Source organism: Panthera uncia (assembly GCF_023721935.1).
Source record: "Panthera uncia isolate 11264 chromosome D3 unlocalized genomic scaffold, Puncia_PCG_1.0 HiC_scaffold_9, whole genome shotgun sequence".
NCBI classification, from domain to species: Eukaryota; Metazoa; Chordata; class Mammalia; order Carnivora; family Felidae; genus Panthera; species Panthera uncia.
In genome coordinates, this window is record NW_026057587.1 from 248,024 (window position 1) to 257,867 (window position 9,844).

The 9,844-nt window shown below is 58.7% G+C and overlaps 1 long non-coding RNA gene across 1 annotated transcript; it reads right to left on the reverse strand.

Annotated features, from left to right (window-relative positions):
* Positions 1 to 3,523: 3,523 nt before the first annotated feature.
* LOC125915035 (uncharacterized) lies at positions 3,524 to 6,629 on the reverse strand. The gene is made up of 3 exons (XR_007455538.1): positions 5,107 to 6,629; positions 4,679 to 4,846; positions 3,524 to 4,249 (listed from the first exon to the last, which is right to left on the reverse strand). It is a non-coding gene; the product is annotated as an uncharacterized LOC125915035 (long non-coding RNA).
* Between the last annotated feature and the right edge of the window lie 3,215 nt (positions 6,630 to 9,844).

Here is a 9,844-nt window from a genome sequence, read left to right on the forward strand (position 1 = left end):
GGGGGGGGGGGGGGGGGGGGGGGGGGGGGGGGGGGGGGGGGCGATGTGCTCCTGGCACCTGGTGGGTGAGAGCCAGGGGTGCTGATGAACATCCTGCAGGACAGGCCCCCCGCACCAGGGAACAAGAGTGAACTTGTCCCAGGAGAAATGGAAGCATATGTCTGCGCAAAACTCTGTATGCAAATATTCACAGTATAGCACTATTCGCGAAAGCCAAAAAATGGAAACAACCCCAGGGGCGCCTGGGTGGCTCAGTCGGTTCAGCGTCCGACTCCGGCTCAGGTCATGATCTCGCGGTTCGTGGGTTCGAGCCCCGCGTTGGGCTCTGTGCTGACAGCTCAGAGCCTGGAGCCTGCTTCCGACTCTTATCTCCCTCTCTCTCTCTGCCCCTCCCCAGCTCCCCTCCTCTGTCTCCCTCTCTCCCTCGAAAAACATGAAAAAAGAAAAAAAAAAGCAGGAACAACCCAAACGCCCATCGACCGACGAGCACCTAAACAGACTGTGGCCTCTCCGTGCGGGTGGAAAACGGTGCGAGAGGGCTAGGCGCTCTGGGGGTTTCCTTTCAGGGTTTTGAAAATGTTCCACAAGTCATGGCAGGGCTCTGTGAAGAGAGTAAAACCCATCGAACTGTACGCTCTAGAAGGGTGAATTGTATCACACGCGAATTACGTCTCACTAAAGCTATTGGAAAAGGACAACGGGGAAAAAATAATACGTCAAAGTTTGGAAACTCCGCCCCATGCTCTGCCCTCGAGCGAGACGACGCGTGTTCATTTCCACTGCTGCGTAATGTTCCTCTGTGTGAACGAGCCACGATTCGCTTACCCGTTTTCTTTCCAGTGAGCGGAACGGTTGGCTCCAGATTTTGCCACGGTGAACAGGGCTGCCACGCACCTCCTTGTACGCGTGGCCTGGGGTACGCGTGCGAGTGTCACTTTGGCGTGTCCCTGAGAGAAGAGTCGCTGAGTCGGGCGGAACAGGAAGATTCGCTGTTGCGAGAAGATGCCAGCGTCACATCGAGTTTTTCTGTTTGCTCCAGGGCCCGGGGCTAAGTCCCCACCTGTCTTCTCACTGAACTGTACCTGCAACCGTGTCGTGGGGTCCCTTTCAGAGACGAGGACACCGAGGCTCAGAGAGGTGAATTAACCGGCCTGGCCTAAAAGCGTTGGGTAATTCACAGCCTCTTCCCGCCCAGCCTGGGGTGGGGAGATGACAGGGGGTGACAACTTGTTCAGAAAACAGCAGTTACTTGTGGAGCCTCCGAGAGGCTTCCCGGGGGGGCAGCCTGCTGAAGTTTCTAGAACTCCTGGCAAACCTACATCACACGTCACGGCCACCAGGTGCCCGGAATCCTCCCCCGCCCCGGTTTCTCCCTGCTGCCCTACACCCAAGCCCCAAGCGGTACTTGTACCCCGAGCGGGGCCGGAAGGTGCACGAATGGTGTGCGGGGGAGGGGTGCAAACCTCAGGCTCCGTTCCAAATCCCACCGTGATCATGGACGTGCTGTGCGACCAGGGGCCGGTGACCTGGCATCTCAGAGCAGATCTCGTCACTCAGTGAAACAGGGACATCCGACTTTTATTTCCTTCCAATCAACATACTGCCCGTTCCAAGCCCTCATTCTTCCAAGATGATAGAAAATTCCGTCTCCGCTGCAAGACTCGGGCTCCTCCACGCTGGGTGACATCAGACACCGAACGGCTGAGAGGTCCCTCCGGCCGCTGCACCCCACCGAGGACCCTGAGACGCTTGGGATCCAGGACCATGCGGCCCCATCTGGTGTGGAACTCTTGTTGCACGGGAGGAAGGGGCCTGTCTACACTGGGACCGCTTTGCTTAGGGCACCCCCTCCCCGGTGCGTGATGCAACCTCTAGATCCTGTCGCCTCCCTGGGGCAGCCCCGCGGAATGAGGTCACAAGGACTGCCTCCCTCCTGCCCACCCCAGCCCCCAGCGTGTGGAAATCTCTCTCCCGCTCTCGCTCCCCCCTCCAGAAGCAGCTCAGGACGCCGCCTGTCCCGCTGTGAGAAAACTTCCACGGGGCCATAGCCGCTGAGCCGGGGGCACCCCTCCCTGCCCCCCTTGCTCCACGGTGGAGTGGGGGGTGGGTAGAGGGGTAAGGGGTTAACGCACGCAGGGCAGACGGCTCAGGAGGCCTGGCACACGGCGAATCCCCAGTAAATGGCAGTGACCCGTGGGGACAGCAGCGCCGAGCACTGAGGATCCTGCCTCTGACCTTCTCCAGGGCACGTGATCGCTTCGTAATTGCAGCCAGTAATTATTGAGCGCCCATCGTGCACCAGGCACCGCTCCAGATTCTGAGGGTACGGTCAGAAGTCAATGCCTGGTCCCAGCCCGCTCTGGGCCAGAGTTGGGTCCCTGGAGAGTGGCCACCCCAGGGGCCCTTTGCCTGTGAGCCTGACCCGCTTTAAAATTTAGCAGTAGGCAGGGCGACTGCTGTTCACTGAAGTCTGTAGCAGAAGGGGCGAGGGGGCCGAGTGGGGGAGGGGGGACTAGAGGCAGAAATCAGCGTCTCCAGGAGGGAGAGAAAACGTCCTGACTTCTACGATGGCCCCGCAGAATCGCTCTCCCTGATAAACAATAACGCCTCTGGCTTCCCTGCCTATAGTCACACAGTAGGATTTTTCTGTCCTCCCAGCCCCGCCCCCAGAAGCGAGGCGAGGCCACGCGACTGGCCCGGACCAAGGAGACAGGAGCGGAAGTGAGTTCAGTTGTTCCCGAGAAGGCACTGTAAGAACCGGGGCGCAATTCGCCCCGTGCCCAGGAACGCTGCACGTTGTAGACGGGATGCTTGCTCCGTCAGCCTGGCCCCCCCCCCGGGTGAGGAAACGCGGAGCCCACAGACGACCCCCGGAACACACGCAGCAGCAAGGAGAACTGGGTTGTGGCTGTGTCAAAAGCCACGAGAGTTGAAGGTGGGGGGGGGGGCGCTTGTTACTACAACGTAACTGAGCTGGTGCCGACCAGTACGTGCCCATTTCACAGATGTGGAAACCGAGTCTGGGAGCGGCCACGCAGCCTGCCCAGAGTCAAACGTGGAGGCACGGCCAGGACTCACAGCCTGGTCTGCCCATCGCTTGCGACCTTTCTGGAGACGAGGTGGCTCCAGCCTGAACAAAGCCAGCCACACCCCTCTCTGCTAACCCCTTCAATTAAAGCCAATTTCAAGGTCTCCTGGTTTCTAAATGAACAGCCCTGATCGTGTTCGTTAAAGGCCCTGCCTGCTCGGGCTGTGCATTTTATCAGAAGCCGCCAACAAGATAAATGGCCCTGTAACTTATTGTTCCACTGCAAAGCACCTCACAGCGAGTGGCGGTACAGATGCCAGGAATAAATCACATCTGATCTTCCGAGAGCCGGGCAGAGCTCCCGTGAGGACGTCAGAGGCAGGGGGAGGCCTGGAGCAGCTGTGGCCCCGGGGGTGGGGGGGGCGGTCTTCTCTGAGGACCACAGACCCGCTGGGGGGGGGGGTCTTGATCGGGACCCCAGATGTCTGGCGTGAGCATTGCTTTCTTCTCTGCCCAGCATCTCCTTCCTCTCCTTAAGGGTGAACAGCACCCACTTTTTCTTTGGGAAAAAACCCCCTCCTGGGCTGTCAGGCCATATGGTTCAGGTCAGGCCATCCCTTCCCCCAGCAACAGAGGGTGAACCCATGATCCGGCCTGGCCAGTTGGAGCCCCGCACCCCGGCCCGGCCATGAGAGGTTCCGGGTGGGTATACGTACCACGTGATGGGGCTTATCAAGTCTCTACTTCTGTCGAAACCCTAAGACAAGAGTAGTCGTTTTTTTTCAAAATGTTTATCTATTTTGAGAGAGAGAGAGAGAAACAGCTCAAGCGGGGCAGGGGCAGAGAGCGAGAGGGAGAGAGAGAATCCCAAGCAGGCTCCACACTGTCAGCGCAGAGCCCAGTGCGGGGCTCGAACTCATGACCCGTGAGATCATGACCTGAGCCGAAATCAAGAGTCGGACGCTCACCCGACTGGCCACCCAGGCGCCCCAGGAGAAGTTCTTCTAAACCAACGTTGCTTGCAGAAGGGATGTCCTTTTCACTGTGGTATCTCCAGCTCCCAAAACAATTATACACTCATAGTAGGTGCTCAATAAAAACGTGCTGAAGGAATGAGTAAGCCAGCTGGAGTCAAGGCAGCCGGGTTCTTGTCCAGGCTTGGACACGTGAACTATAATGTTGAGAGGCTCTTCTCCCCACTCTGGGCCTCAGCGTCCTCGTCTACAGAATGAGGTTAATAACAGCACTTAGCAATAGCAGGTTTCGGCAGCCAGCCATCGTCACCAGTCGGCTGCGTAACAAGCGGCCCCTCAACTCAGTGGCTTCAAACAACAATCACGCGGGGCACCTGGCTGGCTCAGTTGGTAGAGCGTGTGGCTCTTGTCTTGGGGTTCGAGCCCCACGTGGGGGGTAGAGATTACTTTAAAATACAATTGTAAAATAAACCATCACGCGTTATCAGTTACACCCCTACCCGGGGCTGATCCAGGCCCGGCTTGGCTGGCCCACCTGTCTCTCAACCCCTGTGGATCAGTGTTTGTCCCACACGATGGCAAAGGTGCAGAAAAGGACAAGGTCCCTTGAGGGCCAGGCACAGCATCAGTGACACTTCATTCATTCGGCCAAAGCAGGTCAGAGCAGGGGACTTACGCTCTCGTGGGGAAGGGAGAAGAGCGGAGGCCAGCCGTGCGCCCTCCACGCGGGCGCGACGTGTTTCCTTGCTGCGCACCTGCCTTTTCCCCTAGAACGGAACCTCCGGGGGTGCACGGCCCTTTATCTGCTCTGCTCACTGCGGAAGCTCCAGCACCTGGAACAGGCCTGGGACAGAGTAGATGCTCAGCAAATACTTGTGCAAAGACTGAGCTCCCCGCACCGTCGTGAGGACAAACCCAGGTCAGGGACGTGAACGACGTGTTGAGAATTACAAGATCCCTCCGAGAGTTCGTCCCGATCCTGTACCCCATACCCTGGCCTGGAATCCGCTCCCCCTACTCGGGGATTGTCCCAGCTCAGGCCCCTGATAAACAACAGAGCCAATTGCGGGTGGGGGTGTCACATCTGGGGACCTGCCTCCTGACCTCGGCCAGTCTGTGCTCAGTTGTGTCTCTCATTCTCGTCCGGCCTGGGGATCCTGGGGAGGCCCCACCGTGGCGGCTCAAACCCATCCCCCTGGATCAGGAAGTTCAGGTTCGGCTGTGTGCTGAAGTCACAGGTCTCTCTGGGCTGAGGAGGAAGTGTCCCGAAGGGCCCCAGGACAGAGGGACAGCCTACCACGGCTGCGTGCTTGTCCGAGGGTCCCCGAGGCCACAGTGCTGCCCCGTGTGGTTTCCCCAGAGCGCTCTCTCCTATCTCTTGAAAACAGCAAAGTCGCAGAGCCCCCGGCCCCCTCCCTGTCTGCTCTTCCCCGAGGAAACCTCCCCACACCCCCCCCACGTCCATCTGGCCCTCCGCACAGCCCTCCCTCCTGGTGGCCCGGCCTCCCCCACGGCCGCCCAGCACGCAGGAAACCTCTCCAGTCTGCCCCCGCGCTCAGCACAAAAACCTTCCCCCTCTCCAGGCCCAGCCGAAAGAACCAAATGTTCCTCTATTATGCAAGCTCATTTCTCTCTTCCTGCCGGGCCGAAATTGCAATCTGCACAGGGGAGGAGGAGGCCTGGCTGGGGAGGCCTCTGAATCAGGAAGCTGAACATCTGTGAAGGCAGGAAACCTCCCTCCTGCCCTGCCCACGGCCACACTGTCACCAGCCCTCACCCTTCCCGCAGCCCGGCCAGGCTGGCCACCAAACTCCAACCCAGCCCGTCCCTCGGGCTTCCCCGGGGCAGAAAAACTCAGGGTGTGTTCCTATAGAGCTTAAAGGCAGGTCAGCTACAACACATTCCCCCTCCCCACCCCCCACCCCGCCCCGGGGTCGGGGGAGAGGGGGGAGAGGTGTCACAGGCATGATCGTCAGACAAGAACTTTGCCTAAAACAACACGTGGGTTTTATCTGCTGAGCGTGGGCTCTGTGCCAGGCACTGCTCTCATTCTCCCTTCTCCCTTCATGGATCGATACTATTCTTAGCCCCATTTCACAGAGGAGAACCCTGAGGCTCAGCGCAGGCAACTCATGTGCAAAAACACAACTAGGAATCAGCAGAGCTGGGATCCAAACCAGGCCCCGGGACCCTGGAGCTTGCCCAGTTGACGCCTGTCAAACGTGTGATCACTGTTCTTGCCTCAGAGGCTTTCCCCGCCAGGTGACAACATACTACCTCTTGTCCGGCAGTCCTGCTTCTGGGCGTATACCCGGAAGGGTCGGGGCAGGATCTTGAAGAGGTATCTGTACGCTTTATGTTCGTGGCAGCGCGATTCGCGGTAGCTAAAACACGGGAGCCGTCCAAGTGCCCAGCTGCGGACGAATGGATAAGCAAAATGTGGTCTGGCCACACGATGGGGTATTATTCAGCCTTGAAAAAGGAGACCTGTTGAAAAAAAAAGGAAAGAAAAAGAAAAGAAAAGAAAGGAAAGGAAAGGAAAAGAAAAGAGAAAGGAAAGGAAAAGAAAAGAAAAAGGAAAGGAAAGGAAAGGAAAGGAAAGGAAAAGAAAAGAAAAGAAAAAGGAAAGGAGAGGAGAGGAGAGGAGAGGAGAAGAGAAGAGAAGAGAAGAGAAGAAAAGAAAAGAAAAGAAAAGAAAAGAAAAGAAAAGAAAAGAAAAGGAGACCTGTTTCTGACCCCTGCTCCCCATGGACGAGCCTGGAGGACACGATGCTGAGTGAACGAAGCCAGCCGCCGAAGGACGGATACGGCCTGACCGCACTTACACGAGGTGCCCAGAGGAGCCACGTTCATAGAGACAGAAAGTAGATGGTGGGCACCAGGGGGCGGGGAGGGGACCGGGGAGTCAGTGTTTCTCGGGGACAGAAGGTGGGTTTGACAGCTGAGAGTTCCGGAGACTCGTGTGACAATGATGCGAACATACCGAACGCCGGGAGACCGTTCGCACACCGTGAGAGGTGTGCAGCCGGCTGGATGTCGTAAGAACTTGACTCAGTCTGTGCCAGGTTGCCCTGAAGGTCCCAGTTCCACACCCCGACCCATCTCCGTGCCCTTCACGGGCCTCGAGGCTGGTTCCAGCCAATGAGAGTAGGGGTGCGTTCCTGCCTGCCCTCCCACCCCTCTGCTGTCACCGAGGCTCTCGCCCCGGGCAAGCTGGCTGGAGGAGAGACCAGGGGACACAGAGCCCCTCCAGCAGCCACCGGCCGGCCACCCCGGGCACGTGCATATGCCCAGTTGAGACAGGAGACCTCCACCCTCGCCCAGCCTCAACTGCCGGCCCGCAGACTCACGGCTCGAATACATGCTTTCTGGTTGAGGTCACTGATATTTGGGGCCACTTGTTACGCGGCGTTATTCTGCCAGTAGGTAACTCATACGGACTCACATGAAAGGCCTCCAACCATCCAACTGTTCCAGCACATACCTATCGTTAAACACCTACTCCCTGTATCCAGGAACAGAGCTGCCTTCACGGCACCCGCAGTTGAGAAGGGGGGGGAGACAGACTCAGACCCAAGTACTCATGTTGGTATGATCCGGGGAAGGGCTGAAGCCTAGAGACCGCAGGGAAAGCACATGTCCCAGGTTGGGAAGTCAGGGAAGGCTTCCTGGAGGAGGAGGCGATGAAACGGAGGCCTGGAGAAGTGAGAGACAGCCAGGCTAGGGGATGTGTGTAGGCAGGAGCGGGCAGGGGAGTCCCAGGCGGAAGGAAAGGGTGAAGGCCTGGGCCCGTGGGGGGACAGAGCCGGGCTGCTCAGACGGTAGGCAAGGACGTTGGGAAGGCTGTGCTGACATCCTCAGGGGGGCGAGACTGTCCCGAGGGCCCACGGGGAGTTCAGCCTCATGCTGCAGGATTGGCCGTGCACTTGGGAAAGATCCCTCGGGGCAGCCGTGGAGGCCGACTTCAGTTAGAGGTCCCCGTGGCAAAGTGTGGTGGGGCGGGTCCCCGATCGCCAGCAGCGGCCGGTGGCCGGCTGCCTTGGCTGCCCCCTGCCGCCCCGGGCCCCCTCGTGGGCAGCGATGGGGAGACGGAGGCCGCCCCGGGGTAGGCCTCTGCGTCATCGAGCCCACTCCCCAGGGACCGGCATGGTGGCAGGAAGGAGGATCCCCGCCAAATGTCCGTCCTCTGCCTACCCAATGAGCAGGCCGCCGCCAGCAGCAGGAGACGCCCCTGCCCAATCGGGAGCCAGGTCCGCGCCCCGTGAGTTTGCGGATTCTGGGCAGCGGCTGGGGACAGCCAGCCAGCACCCTCCCGCCAGCCGCACCCGGCCAGGCAGCCGGCACCTCTGTCCCCAGCCAGCCTCCACCCCAGACCCTACATCCATCAGCTGGGACCGTCCCCTGGCATCCATCACTCCGGAAAAGAGAAATCAAGACATTGCCATATAGTTGTCCCGGGATTAATGTCCCTGCTGTGAAAACAAACGTCGCGTCTTCCCGCCAACATTTATTTTTGATAAATGCTGTGACTTTGCCTTGACATTTCGGAAGCAGCGGGAGACCATTACCCGGTGACAATGTTCTATTCCACTGACATTATCTCTTAATTATAATATGCAAGTAATGCTGAAAAAAATGGCCCATAAATAGCTCTTGGGAGTTGCCGCATTCTGCCCTGTCGGGAAATGCTGAAGGATTTCATTCAGGGCTTGCAAATGAGGGAGACAGATGGATATCTTGGGGCCCCGTATGCGTCCTGCCTCTTCAATGACAAAGCTTGAAGCTCGCAGGGTGGCAGGACGTGGCAGGGAGGCAGGACTCCGGGGCGGCAGCCGTCCCCAAGCCCCCTCCCGCCGCCCCCCTCCCCCCAATCAGGGGGCCTCCACCCCCCCCACACCCAGTGACACCCGCTAACTCCAGTCTTGCAAAAACGGTGTGTGGTTAGCACAGAGGAGACAGGCAGTGATTCCCCCCCCCCCCCCCCCGGAAATTAATTCCCTCCAGGGGCAGGGAGGTCGAGGGAAGGGCGTCTGGAGGAAATCCCCCCTTGCCGTTCCTCTGGGGCCTCAAGAACAGAAGAAACATTTGCCAGAGTTCCCGGGGAACGGGGTTCCGGGAGGGGTTCCAGGGGCTCTGGAACGGGCAGAGAAAGAGACAGCAGACACCGATGGAAAGGGCTTTCGGAGACTCAAGGGCAACCAACCACAAGTGGGGCTCACGCGATGGACATTTCTGGGGACACTTTGGGGCGAGGCGGGCCAAGTTGAGTCACATCTTGAAAAGCCTCCTCGCTCCAAAAACAGTCAAAACTCAGACTCAAACCGATGGTTCCCGAGCAGGGGTGATTTTGCCCCCAGGGGACACCCGGCTCGGTGTGGTAGTGGCTCTTTTGGTTTTCACAGGCGAGGGTGGGGTGCTGCTGGCGTCTACTGGGCCGAGGCCACGAATGACACTGAGCGCGTGACAAGGCCCAGGACGGCCCAAAGGCCGAGAGCTGCCGGTTCCCAGAGGGAAGCGTTGATGGGCCGCCGGAGAACGTGAGGATACCAGGGGTCACCTCTGGGAAGAAAATAGCTACTTAGCTTCAACATCGAGGGGCAGCCTCGAAACTAATGAAACACAATCCATAGTTTCTAGATGGGTGGAGGAAAGGGGGCGGGGCGGTAAATACAAAACCAGACCCTGCATCTGCAGCTGAGAAGGAGAAAAATCTTCCCATCCATCCTTTGGGGCAGTTACTACACTTCCTCTTTATTTTACAGGGGAGGAAACCCAGGGCTGGCGGGGAGGGGACATGCCCAGTCACAGCCGCAGCTAGGGAGACGGGGTGCAGGGCAGAGGG